The 22,716-nt window shown below is 44.4% G+C and overlaps 1 protein-coding gene across 2 annotated transcripts in view; it reads left to right on the forward strand.

Annotated features, from left to right (window-relative positions):
• The window catches only part of LOC146812949 (uncharacterized), a 502,088-nt gene that overhangs the window by 316,252 nt on the left and 163,120 nt on the right, over positions 1-22,716 (forward strand). The gene's annotated exons all lie outside the window — the stretch shown is intronic.

The raw sequence follows: 22,716 nt of genomic DNA on the forward strand, positions 1-22,716 counted from the left end.
TGCGTGAGTGCAGGGATAATGTCTGGGGGATTAGAGGAGTACATTTGTAATGCTTGGTGATTGCATTGGGTGCAAGGGTAATGTCTGGGGGATTACAGGAGTACATAGGAAGTGCCTGAGTGATTTTATAAGAGCATGGATACTGCCTTGGTTATTCAAGTAGTATTATGGTAGTGCCTTAGTGATTGGAGGAGTGCAACATTCTGAGTAGGTTCACAATAGTGAAATTGCAGCACAAAAGCGATCTCTATGACATGGTGTACACTTTCGTACTGCAGCTTCACAATTCTGTAACTACTCCGGGTGTTGAGCGTACCCAAAATATAGCATCAAACCTACATATGAGTTTGTTATAAATCTCACCATATTCCTAAAAGCATGCATGCATATATGTCTACCTTTTGAATTCATCATCATATATTAAAGAAATAAACAAATGTACTGCACTTTACATTTATAAGACACACCCATATTTCTGCAGCGTATTTTGAGTGTACCTTTCTCCGACTCGTAGAAAGTAGCTTAATCAGTAATTCCTCTGCCAACTTGTCTTAAAACTCACGTTTATTCTGCATCTTCACCATTCTACAAATATTGGGCCTAGCCAAACATAAATCAGCAACGTATGACATGTCTCTATCATAACTCTAACCATATTACTAAAAGCATGCATGCTTTTATCTGTACCTATTGCCAAAAGCCTGACACATATCACAATACATGTGCAAGTAGATACATGACCACACTTACAAGACTATAAAGGTCTTATAACTTGACAGAGTACACTTCATATTTCAAACACACACCTAGATTTACACAGCAAATTTCAAATGAACCTCTACACAAACTCTTATAAAGTACCATAATCAACAATTCTTCTATCAACATATCTTAAACATCACTTTTCTACTACTGCTGCTTCACTATTCTACTACTAATCTGGTATTGAGGATAGGCAAGAGCAAAGCAACACTTCACTTACCTTTGTTGAAAGTTTCCCCATATTTCTAAAATTATGTATGCATATATCTGTACCTTACCTAGTATCCACATATATAAAAGATACCTACAAATAGATCTGTACCTGTATTTTATAAATCTAACATCTTCAGATGTATAACACGTATGAAAATACATCTGCAAATACAGACATACCACAGTCACAAAACCAAGCAGGTCTTAACACTTAAAGCTGTACTTGTCATTTCAAATAGACACCTAAAATAATGTGATATACTTCAACCATACCTTTCAACAGACTCATACAAAAATACCCTAACCACTAATTCCTCTGACAATATATTTTAGACCACTTTTTTGTCCTGCTGCTTCACCATTCTGCAACAAAGTATGCTATTGGACCTACACAAATGTAAATTAGCTACCCTTCACAAGTCTCTGCTGTAAGCATCACCATATTCCTAAAAGCATCCATGCATATGTCTGTATCACAACACTATGCACACCGCAAAAATTCACAGAACAAACTTAGAATTTCAAGCAAACAAAATTATGTGGCATATTTCAACTGTACCTCTCTAGAGAGTTATAAAAAGTACCCTAATCACTAATACCTTATCTCAACATCTTTAAAACCACACTTTTGTGCTGCATCTTCACCATTCTACTACTACTCAGTCTTGACCCTAACACATAAAAAGCAACACCACCTCTTTGTTACACATCATACACCTTCAAATCTATAAGACATAAAAAAAATATATACAAGTAGAGACTGGCCGGGTGATTGAAGGACTGCAGGGGTACTGGCTGAGAAATTGAAAGAATGCAGCAGTAGTGCCTGGGTGAATGCATGAGAACCAGGATAGTGCCTGGCTAATTAGATGAGTGCACACATACAGGTTCAGTGCATGGATAAGTGTATAAATAGCATATGAAGGCATAGATGAGTCATTGAGTAGTACCTAGGTAAATAGATAAATGCAACAGTAGGGCCTGGGTGATTCTATGACTGCAAGGGTAGTGTGTGGGTTATTACATGAGTGCATAGATACAGCCTGCATGATTGCATGACTGTAGGGGTAGTACATAGCTAGTGCCTGGGTGATTCCATGACTGCAGGGGTAATATCTGGGGGCTTACTGGAATACATAAAAAGTGAGTGAGTGGTTTTATAAGTCCATGAGTACTGCCTGGGTGATTACAGAAGTACTAAGGTACTGCCTGCGTGAGTACAGGAGTGCAAAGGTAGTGCCCGGGTGATTTTATAAGTGCATAACTACTGGCTGAGTGATTACATAAGTACAAGAGTAGTGCCTGCGTGATTGAAAGAGTGCAAAGATGGTACCTGGTTGATCGAAGCACTATATAGCTAAAGCATTGGTGATTGCATGAGTACAGCAGTAATGTCTGCGGGATTAAAGGAGTACATAAGTAACACCTGGGTGATTGTAAGACTACAGGGGTAATATCTGGGGATTTACATGACTACATAGGAAGTGACTGGGTGATTTTATAAGTTCATGAGTAGTTCTTGGGTGATTGCAGGACTACTGAGGTAGTGTCTGAGTGAATAAAGGAGTGCAACAGTAGTACCTGGGTGAATATATAAGTGCATGAGTTTAGGCTACATGATTGAAAGAGTGCATGGGTAATACATTGGTGATTGCATGAGTGCATAAATAGTGTCTAGATAATTGCATGAGTGCAGCAGTAATGCGTGAGTGATTACAGCAGTGCATATGTAGTGTCTGGATCGTTCAAAGACGGCATGGGTAGTACTAGGGTGTTTTTATAACTTCATGAGTGTTGGGCCTAGCCAAATATAAAGCAGCACACTATTACATGACTCAACCATAAGTCTCTCCATTTTGTTAAATGCTTGCATACATACGTCTCTACCTTTTCAAATCATCATCATATCTAAAATAAATATTTATACAATATTTCTGGAATATAGTGAAACCTAGAAACTGAGACATGTAATAGATCTGTCTGAGTGATTGCATACCTCCATGGGTAGTGCTTGGGTGATTGTATGAGTGCAAGGGTAGTCACTGGGTAATTTCAGGAGAAGATGGATAGTGACTGGCTAATTGCTTGAGTGCAGATCTACACATTGAGTGCATGGATCTGTGTATAATTAGCACCTGAAGGCATAGATGAGTCATTGTGTAGTGCCCAGATGAATAGATGAATGCAACAATAGGGCCTGGGTTATTCTATGACTGCAAGGATAGCATGTGGGTTATTACATGAGTGCATAGGTACAGCCTGCATGATTGCATGACTGTAGGGGTAGTACATAACTAGTGCCTGGGTGATTGCATGATTGCAGGGATAATATCTGGGGGATAACTGGAATATATAGAAGTGAGTGGGTGATTTTATAAGTCCATAGGTACTGTTTGGGTGATTACAAAAGTACTAAGGTACTGCCTGAGTGATTACAGGAGTGCAAAGGTAGTGCCTGGGTGATTTTATAAGTGTATGAGCAATTAGACACATATCTCAGTCACAACACCGTGCACATCTGAAAACTTCACAGACTACACTTGAATATTCAAATAGACACTGAAAGGTATGTGGTATATATGAAATATAACTTTCCTCACATCATACAAATTACTTTAATAAAGAACATCTCTACAAACATCTCAAACCTCACTTTCAGGCTACTGCTTAGACATTCTACAACGACTTATAATATTACACCTACCCAAATACAAAGTAGGAACCCTTCACATATCGTTAGTAAAAGTCCACCATATTACTAAAAGCATACATGAATATGTCTGTACCATAACACTATCCAAACCTTAAAAATGTGCAGAGCAAACTTTCAATTTCAGGCAAACATCAAAAATGATGCTGCATATTTCAACTGTACCTCTCTAGAAACTTAAAAAAAGAAGCCTAATTAATAACACCTTATGTCGGCATCTTTTAAACCACACTTTTTTTCTGCATCTTCACCATTCTACAAGGACTTGGTCTTGAGCCTACCACGTAAAAAGCAACAACACCACTTTGTTACATCATGTACCTTCAAATGTATAAGACATATGAAAATACTTATACAAGTAGAAACATACTTGAGACAGAAGTGCATGCACACCTTAAAACTTGAGACTCCACCTCCAAATTTAAAGCAACAGCTAAAATGATGCGGTACACTGCAAATGTACATATCCATACACTAAAACAAACTACCATAATCACTAATCCATCTTCCAATATACACATATTACTATACAGAATCTATTTCAAACAACATTTAACTACAATAAAACAAACTATAATACACATCTCTACATTTAATAATATATTTCAAACATCACAGTTCTTGATTAATTTAACTTTAAAAATAAAGCTAACACATAATACACCTCACAAATGTATCTCACCTTCCAAATTGATTTGCAGAATATGAAATATCAGAAACTCATAAAAGATTTTCTTATGCACACAATCAATTCAATTCAATTGTTCTTTATTCGATGGTTAAAAATCATCATAAAAGAATACAGATATATACAATTAAGACAATATTAAATCAGTGTGCAGAACATTGAATGATTCTATGTACAAACGAATACTTCATTATTCTTAAACAGTCCACATGGGTCACTTCCTGGGTGTAACACTTTTGCAAGTCTGAAGTTTACGTGATTAATACTGACCTCTAGAAACCCTAAGTCTAAATGCAAATTTCAAAAAACTAATCACTGCACATAATGTTAGAGGATCACTCGCCCTTTGTAAAAAGGTCAGTGCCTCCGTGGCTCGGGTATATCTTGCCTTTTTCAAGATGTCTTTTATAAATCTACGTCTAGGGATGGTATAAAGGGGACATAAAAGTACAAAATGAAGGGTGTCCTGCGGAGACTTATTGTCGCAGCCGCAGGCACCCTTCTGCTCAATTGATTTGCTAAAACCTGCTGGTTCAGCTAATAAATATGGTAAAAGATTGAGCCTAAAACGAGTCATTAAAAACCTCTCTTGAGCATTAAAAAGAACACAAAGGTAAGGTTCCATCCCAGCGGTGGTTTCAAGCCTTCTATATGTGCTCACAGTGGATTTACTTCCTTCTAGAGTACTCCTGGCTAATGCTTTTGATTCCAAGAAAATTCTCTTTAATTTAAACTTGTCCTGAGCATTGATCAGTGAAGGATTTAAATACAATTCATGGTGACCCAGACTTTCTAGAGTGGTCTTTACATAATGAATCCAGGGAATTTTCAAGTGTTTGTCTCTACCCAAACAGTCTTGTATGATCATCCTACTTAATGCCGCATCAGGGTTTGACCAGATTCTGATCCAGGCTAGAATTGGTCGGAGGTTGATCAAGTCCTCTAGGTAGGGTCTTCCAAGTTCTTTATGGGCAATGAAGGCTGATGTGCTGTTGGGGACTTTCAGTATTGACCGAAATATCTTATTTTCTTCAATTTGCAAGCCATCCATATTTGCGAATCCCCATACTTCTGAGCCGTACGTGGTTTTTGGGCGGCACATTGAATCATACAAATTCATGGTTTGTTCTGGGGCCCAACGGCCGACTTTTCTCCCATAACCAGAAATTGCACCAAAGGATGCCACCAATTTCCCAGATCTTTCTTGTACAAGGGGCGTGAATTTTAAAGACTCATCAAAAAGCACCCCTAGGTAAGAAAATGTTGGCACCCTTTCAAGAATATGGGAACCAATTCTATAGGTAAAGCCGGACCTTGGCTTGTTGCCTGCTGTCATTACATATGATTTTTTTAAATTGACAGACAAGTCTATTGCCTCCATGAATTTGACGAACCCGTCGATGAGGATCTGCAAGCTTTTCTGGGTCCGTGCCAAAAGCACCGCATCATCTGCGTATAATAACACTGGGATGTAACGTGAGCCTATCCTTGGGCAATCTGCGTTTAGGTTAATAAGGGATTGTTCCAGGCTGTTAATGTACAACGAAAACAAAAAAGGAGCTAAAATACATCCCTGCCTCACCCCACTTGTGCAGTTAAAAGATTCTGTCAGCCCCCCATCTTTGTTATAACGAACCCGTGCAGAGGTTTCTCTGTGCAATTCCCTCAATATGTGGATTATCCCAGGGTCGATTCCGAGTTGGGTCATCATTACCCATAACTTGTTCCTATTGACGTGGTCAAACGCAGCGGCCAAGTCCATGAACCCCAGGTACATAGTTTCATTGCTGGCTTTAGTATATTTTGCTATCAGCATGTATAGGTTCAGGCATTGGTCGCTGGTAGATCTACCGGTCCGAAAACCATACTGGGCGTCTGAGATAATATTTTTATCCTCAGCCCACTCAGTCAATCGGTTCAGAATCGCTCTTCCCAAGATTTTGGCAGTAACATCTATCAGGGAAATGGGCCGGTAACATTGGGGGTCGTCTTTATTGCCCTTTTTAAAAATTGGTACTATAATGGCCGTGGACCAAGACCGTGGTAAACCGGCCGTTATAGTTGCATTTATTACTCGGGTAATAATGGGCGCCCAGAGATCCACTTGGCTCAGAAACAGGTCTGGGGGAATCCCATCTGGTCCTGGGGCTTTATTTTTGGTGAGTCCCTCGATGCCCATTCTAATCTCTTGCAGGGAAAATACAACCTGATTGCACACTGGGTGTGTCTCCCTCTCTTTTGGGGGACCCACCTCCCCGTGGTTATACAAGCCCTCGAAGTGAGCAATCCACTGTTCTGGGAGGATATTTGATGCGACCTCCGGGGCGTTATTGTCTAAAAAACAAGGGGAGTTTATTAGTCTCCAAAATTCTGTGATGTTCCTGTTTTCAGAGGCCTCCCTCAGGGCCGCCCATGCTTCCCCCTGAAGAGTGGCTTTCCGTCTTTTTAACTCCTTCCTGTATGTGGATCTGCATGTTTTAACTTCAGCTTGATTCCTCGGTGTGCAACTAAGGGCCATTTTTAAGGTTTTTAGTGCGAGTGTACAACCCCTATCAAACCATTTTGGGTCGTTAGAGTGAGTTTTCGTGGGGGCCTTGACCGACAATAACTCATTGACCAGATTCGTTATTTGTCCTAACACTTTTATAAGGCGAACCTCTGTCACCAAGGGATCTAGGGACTCATCAATAAGAGACTTGCCTCCGTCCATCAGGGATTTGTAAAATCTAGCCCCATCTATTTTTGCCCACTTAAGTCTTCTGCCCTGGGCCGTTACAGTTTCTAAGATGCCAACCCTGGACTTGGTCTTTTGCTTACCCGGATGCAGGAGCTCCATGACAAGATGATTATGGTCACTAAACGGGCACCACTCTATTTCTACTTTTATAATCTGATTTTTTAGAACTCTTGAAACTAAAAAGTAGTCTATGTAAGACGAGCACCCTCTCCCTTTGAAAGTGGGGGGGAGTCTTCCATCCGGGCCCAGGGGCATTCTATCCACTGTGTGCTCAAGGTCATAGGAATGAATTAACTTGCCCCATTCAGTACCCCTTAAGGAATGACTAAAGTGGGGGCCTTTTTCTACGGGGCATTTTGACCAGTTGCTATTGATCGGGAACAACCCTGGGCATAAATGACAATTCAGGTCCCCCATGACAAGTATCCGGGGTGCCACGACCCCATGGATGGGGGCAAGTTCAAGTTTCAGTCTAACGTCCAGTTCCCTCATGGTGGTGAAATCATTTTCCGAAAGGGTGGCATTATACACGTTAAACAAAACAAGACCCAACCTTTTATTACTAAATCTCAGGGCCTGAATGTCCCAAGCGAACCAGTCCACCTTGGACCATTTGCCTTTTATGTTTAAATCGATATATATGATCAGACCACCCTTGGCCCTACCTGAAGCGGTATTTTGAGCCGGCGTAAAAAAACATTTATAACCCTCCATGTGAAGATGGGTATTATCCAGAGCCCAGGTCTCTTGTAGGCAGATGATCTGAAACTGGGCCATATACAGTCGCCATTCCTTGTTATGGAATTTCCCTGCAATCCCTGCTATGTTCCATGAAATAATTTTCAGGCCCTCTTTCTCTGCAATAACGGGCCCTACCACTTCCGTTTCTTGAGTGGAATTAACCCCGCCCCCTCTCTTTCTGTAGGGAGGTTTGTGCCTATCATTGTCCTGATGTCTTGATTCCATGTCTGCGGTACATGTCCCTGGAGGTATGTGTGCACTGCCCCCCACCGGAGGGTCTATGGCCCCTTCAGTGTATAATAAGATCCTACACCCTCCTTCTCCTGGTGATGTCTGCCCCATTTGATTAATCCGGCCATGTCGGGGAGAATTTCCTTCTATCGGGAGTGCCTGGTCAGGTATGTTCTGTTCTCTATCAACCTGTTCTAGGCATAGATGGTGGTTAGGTAGTCAGTCAATCTCCTCTAGTGACCTTAATGGGGCAAATCTGTTTGCCCAACGTGAGTGCCTTCCTTCCCAGGAACCTATCGTTTGCCGCGGGGAAATTAAGCCTTCATTTAAACCAGAGTTCCAACCCGTCGCACCTCTCCCTACCTTGTATTGTTCTTTATTTAGTGCCTGCTGACTTGCATAAAAGTAATTCAAAGGAAGTGGCCTTATAGCTGTCATGCGTCCAGATGGACCATAGCTCAAGATATGCTCGACCACCCTCCTATCCCTAAAATTGGCAATAATACAATTTCCCTCAATGTTTTTTGGCCCGTTCCCTATCCAATTCACTCGTCTAACTAGGAGGATTTCCCCATCCTGGTTATTGGATATTGGTCTATTTTGATTAAGCCAAAAGGTGAGTTTATTTTTTAGCTCCTGATGGGATTCTTTCTGTGCCTCATTTAGTTCAGGAACCCCAGCAAAGACAACAACCAACGGGCACGCTTCCGGGGGGAGATTTATAGTGGGGAGCCTCTTGTCTATTGACGTGGACCTATCTTCGTGGACTCCTATGTCACTTGTGGGGCCGACAAGGGGTTGACGTTGTGTATCCGGCTTCTGTTTACCTGTTCTATTATTAGAGCACAGTTCACCCACCCCACGGGTGTCTATACTAGGTACGTTTTCATGGGGAACAGGTGTATTATGAATTTGTGCAGTTATTAAATGTACGTTCCTGCTATCCCGACAATTATTCGGGATTTGAATTACTGGATTGGGCTCTGAGGTGCTATTGGGATTACTTGGAGGACCTAATCTGCTATCTTTAATCACTCTGTTCTTTAATTCGCTTAAGATTTTGTCCAGCCTACTTGTCACCTGCTTCAACTGGTTAATTACCAATATTTCTAACTGGGCCTGTAGGTCTGACATAATCTTGTTAATCCAAATTGGGGGCTCCCCTTGAGAAGGCGTTTGTGTGGCCCGGTCAACCCCGGTTAAGTTCCTTCTAGGTGAATTAGTGTGCATAGTAATGCGACTTGTGTTCTTGCGCTTTCTTTGAACGCATGTCTTCTTTTTATTTATAGTAACACGTTTAATGGGGCCTCGTTCCACCTTGTTACTATTGGGGATCGATTGGGCACATGAAATGTCCTTCTCGCTAGTTCCAGGGGAGTTAGGGGGTGAGATTAGCATGACTTCCTGCTCTTGGTCTGGTGTAGTTAAAATGGGGTCAAAAGTCGGGGGTTAAAGACAAGCGCCGCTCGGTACGCTCAATTTCACTCGACACAACCCCTAACGCTCTTTTTAACATGCGATCAATAGCAGTGGGCTGCATGATAACGGGAAATGCAGAGCTAACATCCTCTTTATGTGTCAGTGAGGCCTCGGCAATGTTACGCTTCGCTCTCACCGAACGTGTCAGTGTTTTACCTGCCATGCTTCCCCTTTTTACAAGTCACTGCTTATGCCACTGTCTTGGTCTGTATTGTGAACCCCCCGCTATCACACTATACCACACAAGCTAAATCAAAATGCTGGCATACAAAGCTTCCACGTCTCTAATACGAGCGAATTGTCCCGGCAATGATAGCAAGTCCGCTGATACAAGTGCAGGAGAGTGAATTAATGTCTGATCTTTTATACACTAAGGTCACTCAGTGCATTACTCACGTGCGGGACCCCAGGAGGACCTGGTCAGAGGAATGGCCCGGCCCAGCCTCGTTCGGCCCCGGACGGCCCGCCCTCTGCCCGGGCTCAGCCCGGCGCCGCCCGCGCGCGTCCCGCGACGCGGGGGGAGCCTGGATTCAAGTAGCGCCTCCGGGCGCGCTTTCTGCCGGATGTGGGCGGGTCTGAGGATGGCTGATGGGGGCTGTAGTCCACCTCTACAGCGGCCTCAGAGCGACAAGAGGCGGCGAGGAAGACTACCAGCGGCAGTTCAGGAGGTAAGAGAGACTCTGCCCCTGAGCCAGGAACCAAGTAGGGACTGCTGCGTGGCGTGGCGCTGTAAGCAAATGTGGGCTGCGGTTCAGGTTCCGTCCCCCCGCTCCACCGGGGGAGCCTGGATTCAAGTAGCGCCTCCGGGCGCGCTTTCCGCCGGATGTGGGCGGGTCTGAGGATGGCTGATGGGGGCTGTAGTCCGCCTCTACAGCGGCCTCAGAGCGACAAGAGGCGGCGAGGAAGACTACCAGCGGCAGTTCAGGAGGTAAGAGAGACTCTGCCCCTGAGCCAGGAACCAAGTAGGGACTGCTGCGTGGCGTGGTGCTGTAAGCAAATGTGGGCTGCGGTTCAGGTTCCGTCCCCCCGCTCCACCGGGGGAGCCTGGATTCAAGTAGCGCCTCCGGGCGCGCTTTCCGCCGGATGTGGGCGGGTCTGAGGATGGCTGATGGGGGCTGTAGTCCGCCTCTACAGCGGCCTCAGAGCGACAAGAGGCGGCGAGGAAGACTACCAGCGGCAGTACAGGAGGTAAGGGAGACTCTGCCCCTGAGCCAGGAACCAAGTAGGGACTGCTGCGTGGCGTGGCGCTGTAACCATGCACACAATCATCGTAATGCACTGCTCTCAAAGAGGTAATGGCAAACTTTCCCTCTCTTTCTCTACACAAATAAATGTAAGTAACAAATCACATTGCTTCCTACATAATTTCAAATTGTAAAACACATTTCTATTGGTTAGACATATTAACCCCTAGCAACTGACTTCTAAAAGTACCCAAACTGGTTCTGAAAATTTTGGAGTCGCAACTCCACCATGCACCAACGCGTTGGAGCTTTGAATCCATACAGGAGTTCAAAAATATATTCTAAATGAAAATAGCACTATTTTTTAAGAACGCACCACTTCTAAAGATAGTACTGACTTGGGAAATCTCATTTTAATAACATATCACTTGTATATAAATTACAATTTCACATTTTAAGTCCACAGTCAAGTTTCAACCCTTCACCCATTCTGCTTAATGCCAGTTTCCATAGTAACACTTCATGGACAATTCAACTTAACTGACAGGTCACAAGTTCACCAAATTTTCAAGTTCACCACACAATGTTGCAAATGCAAACAGCAGGTGTGGTTGACTTTGCAAAAAAAGACCTTATCCTTTCTACTGTTCCTTTCAAACATGTTTTATTAACCGATAAGAAACACACTTGGGACAGTTACTTCTGATTTGTTATCATGACATCTTCATCGCAATACCTGAAGGGTAGAAGATTACCCACTGCAACCGAATCAACAAGCCTGCAAGTGTGATCTGTCATACACAAGGAATTGATCCAATCAACCACCACAAATTACATCAACCCAGCCATGGAACACCAACTTCTGACTATAACAGTCAGCAAAACCCCCATCAGGGGTACCCTCACATACCATCTTCCAGGGCAACGTCCGGCCTTATGCAATTTCATCTCCTGCCCCCCATAGACTCCAGCAACTGCATTTTCCTTGGCGACCTCTACTTCCATCCTAAGGACCACAATGACATCAACACTACCAACCTCCTTGACAGCATGAACAACATCAGACTCACCTAACTCATCCATGTCCCACACCGCAGGACACGTTAGACCCCATCTTCATCTCCAGTGACCAAATCAGGTACAGTAACACCACGGAACTCACCTAAACCAACCACCCCATCGTCCATTTCCACATCACCAGCTCACAAACCTCCATCCCCCATTCTGCCTAATGCCACCCACCACAGTTGGAACCAAGTCTCAAAGGACATATGGATCAATGCCCTCAACCACCCACCCCATCTCCTTCAACAATCTAGACCAGAACTTCAGGAACTTCAACAATTGTATCGCTAACTGTGCCAACTACATCACTCCTATCTGCAACAACACCAACAGAAGGTCCACCAAACAGGCTAGCTAGTACACTGAAGATCTCAGAACTGCTAAACCACACTGTAAACAACTGGATAGAAGATGGTACACCAGCAAGGACACTACCAACCAGATCTCCTTCAAGACAGCCCTCAACCTCTCCACACAGTTGAGAGAATCGAAGGAAAATGCCTTGAACTCAAACATCGAATCAAGCTCCAGTACAGCAAAGAACTATTTAACATCGTAAAGGATTCTCCAACCCCTCCGCTGCAATAAAAACATTTACACTCTCAAAGGGACTCTGCAACAACCTTGTAAACTTTTTCCACTACAAGATTGGCAACTACTACAGAAACTTCAAACCCCAGTCCAAGGCTACTGACTTCTTCAAGCAACACAACGACCCCGCTACCACCACAGACATCTGACTAAGCGAATGATGATAGCTCGCCTCAAAATACAACACCTCCTTCATGAACTCGGTCCACTCATGGGCCTCAATTGACCTATGCCCTCACTACAACATCTTTAACCTAGGTGAAGCCAGAATCAGCCACATACTCACCACCTTGTTCAACACCTCAATTGCCACAGCCACCTTCTCTGAGGACAGGAAACGTGCAGAAGTTAACACCCTACTATAGGAATCATTGGCAGACCCCAGCAAACTACCCACCGATCTCCCTGCTCCCATTCCCGGCTAAAATAGTGGAAAAAGCCATCATTTCCAAGTCTCTTCACTTCTGGAATGGAACCTCCCACTCAACCTCTCCCAATCTGGATTCTGCAGAAACCACGTCATCGAGACCACCCTCATTGCGGCTACCAACGACATCCGAGCTCTACTCAACAGATGAGAGATTGCTGCTCTGATCCTCCTAGACCTCTCGGGAGCCTTCGATATGACCTCCCACCACACACATCACAAAGTTGCACAACATAGGCATCTAAGGAACTGCTCTCACATGAATCGACTCATTCCTCACTGTAAGAGCGCAAAAAGTCCAACTTCCTCCTCCTTCAACTCCGATCCAAAGGATATAATCTGTGGAGTGCTGTCCGAAACATTGCTTGTGCTACTCATTGCAGAAAGGAAGGCTTTAGGTTAATTTGGGCTACAATATATCCACATTGGAAGAGGTGCAGAAGGGTTTCTAATATGCTTTTGTAACTTCTCTTGCAGGCTTGCAAGGGCTTCACGATCCTGCGAGTCAGATATCGGCCGCCATCTTGGAGTCATCTAAGGTAGCGCTTTAGTTGTTTGGCTGCGCATGCTGAAGACAATCAGCATGACGTGCGATTGCACTATGCGATCGGTGCACTTCAACTGTAAACTTCAAGCCATTTGCTGGCCATTCAGTGCACTTTGAGAATAAGTGTTAAGTCCTGGTGAATTTTTGCTTTCTTAACAGAGAAAATTCTAGACTTTTTTTTAAATTCATGTGAGAGCAGCGCATCACCCTTGCGCATGCTCATTTCTGAGAAGAGGAGATTTCGGAGAGTAGTCCTGCAGCCCTTCAAAGACACCATCTAAAGAGAGGTCTTCAACATCTTGTAAGTACGAGGGCAGTCGGCAGAGAGTCGGAACATCTGCTGGCAGATGGTAAGGCACTCCACCGTCAAGTCAGTAATTTCTTTAATTTTACAAGGCAGCGAGCGCGGCGCTCCACTGTCAAGTCAGACCTTTCAAAGATCATATCAAGGCTGCGGGCGCTAGTTCCACGTCAAGCAGGTTTCATGATCAGAGCTCTGCTACATTTCGAAAAGGACAATTTCGTCACAAGACGAGAGAGAGATTTTTTCATGATTATGAAACCAAAATTTAAAAGACAGAAAGGCATTCTAGAACCAAGCGAGTGAAAAAGCATCTCAATAGTAAAACATTTAGCACTTTCTAGAGAGGGGCTAAAGCCTTAACTATTTTGGGTAATAGAAAAAACATTAAGGTTGTCATTTAACAAAGTATAAGTTATCTTGTGCATGATTGTAAAGGCAGACATATGTTTTTATTTTCTTGAAGGTGCTGTCTGTTATTAGGTTCTGTAGCAAGATCCTACCTAGAAAGAATAGAAGTAGAACGGAAGAAGCAGTAGAACCCAAGAGACAGACTCTTTTTTTCATCCACTTCCCCTTTCCCCCATACTGTTGCTAGAGCCCATAGTCTAAATTTACTTGTGGCTTGGGCACTGGTGAGGGGGCGTTGGGACCATCTTCTGCTCCTGTGGGGTTACAGATATTAGGTACTTGACAGATTCCCCAAGGATCCTCACTCAGTCCTACCCACTACATATGACCCCTCTGGCCAACATCGCCAAAACCCACGGAATCAACAACATATCCTATGTCAATGACACACAAATTATCCTCTCCCTCTCCGAAGATACCACCAACGCAACAATTAACTTCCACAAGTGCATGACAGACATCGGCAACTGGATGAAGGAAAACTGCCTCAAACTCAACACGGACTAGAGAGAGGTATTGAGCTTCGGAAACAAAAGCTTTCCATGGGATGGCTCCTGGTGGCCCTCAGAACACTGGCCTACTCCTATCCCCACTGACCACGCTAGTCATTTTGGAAATCAGGCTAGGCATGTAAGATAATCAGTAGGCTACCCCTAAGCTCAAGACACACCATCATCCAGGCCCTCATCTCCAGCTGACTGGACTATGGCAATGGTCTCTACACAGGGATCGCAGCTCACCTCTGATGACAACTACAGAACGCCACAGCCAGACTTGTCCTGGATCTCCCTAGACAAACCCATATCACCCCTTACCTCTGTTCTGCTTCTGCTGGTGTCTTGATTGATGGTGTTGTATAGTGCTTTGTTTTGGCTAATATGATGAGCTGGCCGTGTGTTGAGTGGACAAACTTCAATATCAAGAGTTCTCTGGAGTTCTGTTTTTCTTCATTTGTCATCAGGGTCTTTAGAATACCACAGTGCTGAAGGCTTTGGCTTTAACTTGCATGTTGTGATTGGGGTATGGATGCTCCAAAATAACATAAAGAACGTAAACATGAAAGGCCATGGGAGCACTTCAGACTCAACCTGCTAAGTCTGTCATTCGGCATCAGCTGAAGCATTGAAAAGCTAAATCTGACACACCACTGCATCTTTTGGATTACCAGCAGCATCAGTCCTTTTAACAGGAAGGATTCCAGAGTAATGGTTATGGAAGTGGTAGAGGTTGCGCTGGAAAAGGCAAATCCCCATCAAAGCGTGACTTCACCAACACACACTTTCTGTCACTCAACACCAGTTGGCAGTATCTGGTAATTCCTTCCCTTGTGAGAGGAAAAAAATCTATGACCTATAGATCCTTTCTGTTGTACAGCAAGGAAACTGCCTGGATGACCAAACTGCCAAACTTACTACCAGGTCATGGAATCAATTGAGACCTGAAACAAATGCTGCAGGAGAGAGTATTGGCAGTTCCCCACTCAACAAGGGGTCCAACGAGTGCATTCACTGGAATCCCCATTCCAAATAAAGACATTACTCTGTGGCCTGTTCTCAACCTCAGGCCACTGAATCATTGCATCCTATTGGAGCATTTCAAAATGACAGCCTGTCATCCTTCCACTCTGCACAAGAGACTTCATGGTGACCCTCTACCTCTACCTCCACAATTCCAACTTCCCCATGCACCCAGCATATCATTACTATTTCAGATGTGTGTTGAATGGACAATGCAACCAGTTCACTTCCCTTCAGAGTCACAACAGCCCTCAGGTGCTAGATTTTTGGTTGATGAAAGCAGCAGCCATCAGCAACACCTAGCACACACTAAGGCAGCCCTGTCACTCCTCATAGGCTAGGGTTCACAATCAAAGCCCAAAACTTTAACAGAGCTCCCAAGACAGTTTGAGATTAAAGTCTGTTACGGGATGCCGCAGTCAAAAGGTGATGCCATTGCAAAGGGTGATACCTCTTTTTCATACCTGAAGTTCTCAGACTATGAGAATGGCAAGCAAACTACTAAGGATAATGGTCTCCTGCATTGCCTTAGTCCCAGATGCCCAGCTGCATGTGTACCCCATACAGGAGTGTGTGCATAGGCAAAATTCACAAGCAACAGGTCAACAGGAAGATCTAGAGTTGGTGGAGCCCAGAGTTCAGCACTGTGTTGTGGTAGAACAACAGTGATTGTCTCTGGGCAGACCATTTCAGGACCCTCTGACATAGATGACAGTTTATGTAGATGCCTCACTTCTAGTGTGCTGGTGGGATTATTGGAAAACATGACTGCTCATGTATCAGGATGCAAGACCAAAGTGTCACATTCACTTTCTGGAGCTGACAGCTATACAGTTGGCACTCAAAGCAGTTAGCACACTCATTCTGAAGAAAACCATTCTACTGAGGGCAAACAACATGGCCATAATGTATTATATGTACTTGCACACCTCACAATCTGGTACTGGGCTATTCTCAGTCAGACCCAGCTCATTAAAGAGCTTCTGCCAGGGTGAAAAATGACTGCGGACCTGCTTAGCAGGATCCAGCAACAAGTCTATGAATGGGAAATAAATCCCCAAGCATTTCACTATTACTTCAAACAATGGGAGGTGCCCACAGTCGATCAACTTGCCACAATGTGCTGAATTTTATATAAACAGTGGTCCCTCACAAGAAGGATAAGGAGAAAGAGTCAATATAGAAATACGAGATCTATATTAGGTTGTCTGTCCGGACATGAGTACTTTAATGTCCGGACAGACAACCTAATATAGATAAAATACACGTACCCAAGGTCCCTGACCAATCCAATTGGGTTCTCTTATTTACATTTAACCCAATTTGCTCAAGCTTCACCCACAGTGCAGGGGCAGTGCACAATGCATGATTTGGGCATGGATGTTCGCTTAAACTTTTCTACCACTACCTCTGATTCCATATGTAGTGAGAAGCTCAAGCAGACGTTGATGACTCTCGTTGCATAAACCTGGGCAAGGAAGCCTGGTTCTCAGTGCTTGTTGTGCGTCTGTCCACCCGCACTAAGAGCTGCCCATCAGAACAGACATATCTCCAAACAAAGACCAATTGAGGCATATAATCCTCCTGGGAATTAACCTGGTGATTTGGCACCTAAGGATGTAGTTTGAACACTTAAAAAGGCCAGAGACTTGTATGCTGATTCTGCGTGAGGCATGTAAAACCTACCGCAGGTTCATGTTTTGCGGAAAAGTGCAAGTTATGTTATGTTATGTTATATTGATTTATTATGCGCACAGCTACTCCAGCCAAGGAGCGTCCCGGCGCAGAGACAAGGAGAAACACAACACAACAGGAAAAGAAAAAACCTGAAATGGACAGCTAAAACAAAAAAGTCTTAATGGCTCTCCGGAAAGACAGCAGATCGTCCAACTGACGGACTTCAACTGGGAGGGTGTTCCAAATTAGTGCAGCTTTCACGCTGAAGGAACGACCCCCCATCCGACTGAGTCTAAATCTAGGGACCACAGCAAGGGCCTGGCCCTGAGATCGGAGGCTACGGGTGGGGACATAGAAGGAAATAAAATTGGACAGGATTTCAGGGCCTATACCTCTTAATATTTTAAACGCCAAGCAAAGGACCTTGAAAAGAATACGCTTCCTTACAGGGAGCCAATGCAGGGAGTGGAGGACATTCGCCACCGGGCAAAATCTGGGTAGGCCAACAATGGCTCTAGCCGCAGCATTTTGAACCCGCTGTAGGCGGGTTAACTCAGCCTGATTAGCCCCAGCCAGAAGAGAGCTAGCGTAGTCCAGGCGAGAGATGATAGTAGCCTGGACTACAAGCTGTCTGGTCGGGGCATCGAAATATTTAAGAACTGGTCTAAGTCCTCTTAACAGACCAAAACAACAGGCTGCCGTTTTTTTGGTATGTCCTATAAAGGTAAGGCCAACGTCCAACCAGACCCCCAGATTTTTCACCTCCGACACTGGGGTCATAGTAGGGCCCAGCTCAGAAGGCCACCACTGACCGCCCCAAAGCTCCACTCCCTTCCCAACAACCATTACCTCCGTTTTTGTGGCATTGAGCAGGAGACAGTTTTCTGTCAACCAGCTAGCCACCGCCTTCAGTCCAGACTGAAACCTGGGGGCATCTTGTTGAACATCTCCGCTAAGAGTAACCGCCAGCTGAGTGTCATCGGCATATGAGACCAAAGTTAGGCCCCACTGCCTCGCGACATCAGCCAGCGGTCTCACGTAAAGATTGAACAACGTGGGACTTAGCGAGGACCCTTGCGGAACCCCCATGGCCAGAGGCTGGAAACTGGACGAAAAGGGAGGAATGGCCACACAGAAGGAACGGTTGTCCAGGAAGGAGCGGAACCTCTGCAGCGCCAGACCACTGACACCGATCTCCTCAAGCCGATGCAGGAGGATGCTGTGAGATACAGTGTCGAAGGCGGCGCTGAGATCTAACAATATCAGCGCCGCCGTCTGACCCGCATCCAACCTTGCACGCAGATATTCCACCATTGCGAGGAGAGCGGTCTCCGTGCTGTGACCAGCACGGAAACCATTCTGTGTGGGATCAAGGGCGTTGGTCCGGGCTAGATGTTCTGACAGGGCCAGATTGACATGGGCCTCTGTCAACTTTGCCGGCCAAGGTAGCAGCGAAATGGGGTGAAAACTTTCAGGCTTAGACGGGTCTAAGGAGGGTTTTTTGATGATCGGGGACACTACCGCCTGCTTCCATTTAGTTGGAACTACCCCCGACTCCAAGGAGAGGTTGACAAGGGAACGCACAACGGGGCGTCCCATAAAGGTCTGGTCTCGAAAGAGAGCAGGCCTTACTGGATCGGATGGAGATCCAGATTTAACTTGCAAAGCAAGTTTATCAAACCCGTCCGAGGTGAGAGGGGGAACTGAAGGCATGGTGATCTGACGTGGTGTCTCATTGGAACTTCCCAGCGAAACCCCAATGCTAGGGAAAGTCCGATAAATGGCTTGGACCTTTCCCAAAAAATAGGAAGCAAGGGATTCACAGTGGGAGACAGAGCTCTCGGCTAAATAGGTAGTCCGCTTGGCCATAAGATCTTTAACCGCCTTGAAGATGGCCTTCGACGGGTTGGTGCTGTTCCGGAATTCTTCGGCATAGAAGGCCGCACGAGCACGACATATGGCCCGATGATAGAGCTTGACTGACGCGGCATATGCGGCTTTTAAATCGGCCCCATATGTCTTCCGCCAGGCCCTCTCCGCCCGTCTACTGGCTCCCTTCAAGGCGCGTAAGGCCCCGTCATACCAGGGACTCGACTCACGAGGATTGATCTTAGTCGATACAATAGGTATCCGAGCGTCCAGAGCCCTAGTAAGCCAGGAGCAGAAGAGGTCATACCCTTCATCAACATTGTTCAATGGGCCCAAGGGCTCCACCAACAAAAGATGATATTTGTTTAATACTGCACGGGCGAACGGAGCCACTAAAGTCATTGGTACAAGATAGCAAAATTTACTTGTGGCACCCTCAAATGGCAGAGTTGGCATAGAAAACCATTCAACGACATTTAGCAGCGGTAGCTGCCTACATGCAAAACAGAGAGCACATTTTTCTATCTAATATTCCAGTCACTAAAGCATTCATTTACGGACCAAAAAGAATACTTTTCCCAAAACACCACTGGTCCCCACAAGGGGTCTAAATATCCAGCTGACTAGACTAATGGGGCTATAGATGCATAATGCAGTCTTGCTCTATGCAATATCGTTAATTCTAGGTAGCATTCCTTGTGGCAGGCACTTCAGTCAGTAAGTTGCAGGCATCACTAGTATATTAGGCACACAAGGATAGGATTGTTCTTAGAGCAAATATCAGTCTCCCTTCCAAGGTGATTTCCGTTTTCCTGACCGCCAAATTGAGTTGCCAGTTTTCTTTCCACACCCAGAGACAGTAGTGGAAAGAGCATTGCATACATTAGATGTTGAGTGAGATCTAACGTTTTACATTGATACAACAAAATCCACTCATAAGACAAAGCTGCTCTTTGGTGCATTTGTGAAACCCTCCTTCGGAAATCCCATTTCAAAGTTGGGTCCTGCAGTTTGGATAGTTAAATGCATTCTAATATATCATTTTAAAGCAAACAAGTATGCACATTCTAGTACAAAGAAAGGAGCTGCAATGGCTTCTAGGCAATAAACAATTAGTAGACCTAATAAGTCACTACATTGGCGTTGGAAAACACAGGACGTTGAGAATTATCATCCTGCACGTTACTACGTTCGTGTGGATGTGGAGGATCTGGCCAATATTTTGGGCCTTGCAATGTGAATGATTGTGGGACTTTTTAAGAATCGCAACTTGGGCCAATGCTTTGGGCCACCTAGCTTGGTCGATTTAACAATTGACAAGTCGAACACTTCTATAACTAGCGGACCCTGCTCACCTGTTGTTGACCTTGGGAATTATTGGCCCACGTACTTAGAACGATTGGATTGAGATTACTATACTTAAGCCCTGACGAAGTTCCATTCGGAACGAAACGCGTTGGCTGATGTCCAATTTTAACAACAACTACAATAAAGGAAAATAATTTTGGGGGGATGCACTTGAAGTTCATTGACTTTGTTTCTGGTGCACCTTCCTCCTCTTTACGAGACCTAATAAGTCTGTTGCTTTGTTAACACCACACACTTTCACTAGATGTTGTGTGGACATTAAAGCTCTACAAGAGGCTCTACAAGAGGCTCAACCTGCACAAACTGTCCTTGGACCTTTATTTCAAACATCTCCCCACCAACCACCACAATAGGGGTGTGTGCCCTGCTTAATAGTTTATGTAGAGCATGTTACCTATAACTGGACATGCTGGAAACCGAAAACGTTACCGCGTAACTATCAGATTGTAGCTTATAGTGCTGTACATTTCCATGTGCCCTCCTGATTCCATGGATGTGAGGTTATGCTTCAGAGGATTATTTCATTTATCTATTCATTCACAATGCACTTATAAAAAATGTACTGCCCTGTTTCATTTACATTACAGTGATGAAGAGGGGAGGGGTGCAATCTGAGGTGAAGTCGTTGTCCTGTGCATTTGGGGCGTCAGAGAAGAATCACAAGATATCTTGAGTCTGAAACATCTGGGAAGAAAAATAACTTGCATATGTCTGCTCCAAACAATAGATGGCAGGAGTGTGCACAGCCCATGACACTAGGCATTTCCAGCTACAAACGCATAGCATGTAACGGAAAATGTTAACTTGTAGCTATCGGCAATAATGGGAATAAATTGCGTAGTTCAAAAATGGTTCCAATTGTTTTCTTCTCCTGAAGATTTAAATTTATGAAAATTAACACTTTTAGGTGACATTCCTTAGCTACTCTAATGAAACATTCCACAGGTTCTGTCCTCCCTGTACTACTTGCTCTCCCTTCTAATCAAATTTTATTTGGAACCTCTTCATTCTATGTTACAAGCTAAAGAGATGGCACTACATCAATATGCCAACAACACCTAACTGTACCTTGAAATATCAAGCCCATGTAACTTCACTATCCTAAAGGTTTTCATGGAAAATAGTAAAAAATATATGAAAAGATGCTGCCCACCCCAATTAAGCTGTAATATAACAAAGATCGAAAATATGCAGATCCAGTACTTCAAGCAAAGTAGACATTCTTAAAATGGTAGTGATGTGTGGCCCTGAATCATAAGGGCGCTCTACTAAAGCATTTCACACTGCGTAAGCCCTAATATAAAATTGTACTATATTCCAGATTTCTGTTGTATTCTACTTGAGACCTGCTCTGTACCACATGCAGATTCTCATCAATGTACATGCCAATTCTCTAGGTCTGACCCAGGGCCAGACTGGCCATAGTGGGCACCGGGCAATTCCCCGGTGCGCCGCACGGGTGGGGGCCGGTTTTGGGCCCCTGGGGGCCGTTTTTGTTACAGGGCCGTTTTTGCAGCATAGCTACAAAAATGGCCCTGTAAAAAAATCGGCCGAGAACCGGCCCTCGCAAAGAGCTCGACCGCACCCCAAACCCGGGGGGGGGGGGGGGGGGGACGAGCACTTTGACAGGGCCGGTTTTGGTTCCCAGTCCGGCCCTGGTCTGATCCATCCCATATGAAGAATTGTTCTCATTTTCTGACACAAGCCCTGCCATCAAGGACTCATTCCCATCCCTGTTATAATCCACGTTGCTCCTAAAATCCCTTTACACCCCCTGCCCTTCCTCCTGTTATGTTTTGAGTAGCTTGTTCGCATTACTTTATTGTTCTTCTTTGTCACTTTTGGAAATTCGGGAATTTTATGTGTTTATATCACATGATAGGCTACATCTTCTATTTAGAAAGCAAAGACTATGTCGTTTTTTTTTAGAAGATATACTTAAGTTTTTGGCATATATATTACATATTCGGGCCCTGTTTGTTTGGAAAAAATCAACATAAAAAAAATGAACATATTCTCTCTCCAACTTACCCCAGTTGAATTCCTGTTCTTACTGTTAACCAAGTCATATCATGTTTTCATGGCTCACTGACCAGGGCATCACTCCCACCTTGGCCCTTCTGTAAATTTCCTGGGATTCATCATTGAACAAAATATGTCCCTGACTACACATATTGTCACATTAGCTAAAACAGTAT

This window comes from Triturus cristatus, chromosome 7 (genome assembly GCF_964204655.1).
Source record: "Triturus cristatus chromosome 7, aTriCri1.1, whole genome shotgun sequence".
NCBI lineage: Eukaryota > Metazoa > Chordata > Amphibia > Caudata > Salamandridae > Triturus > Triturus cristatus.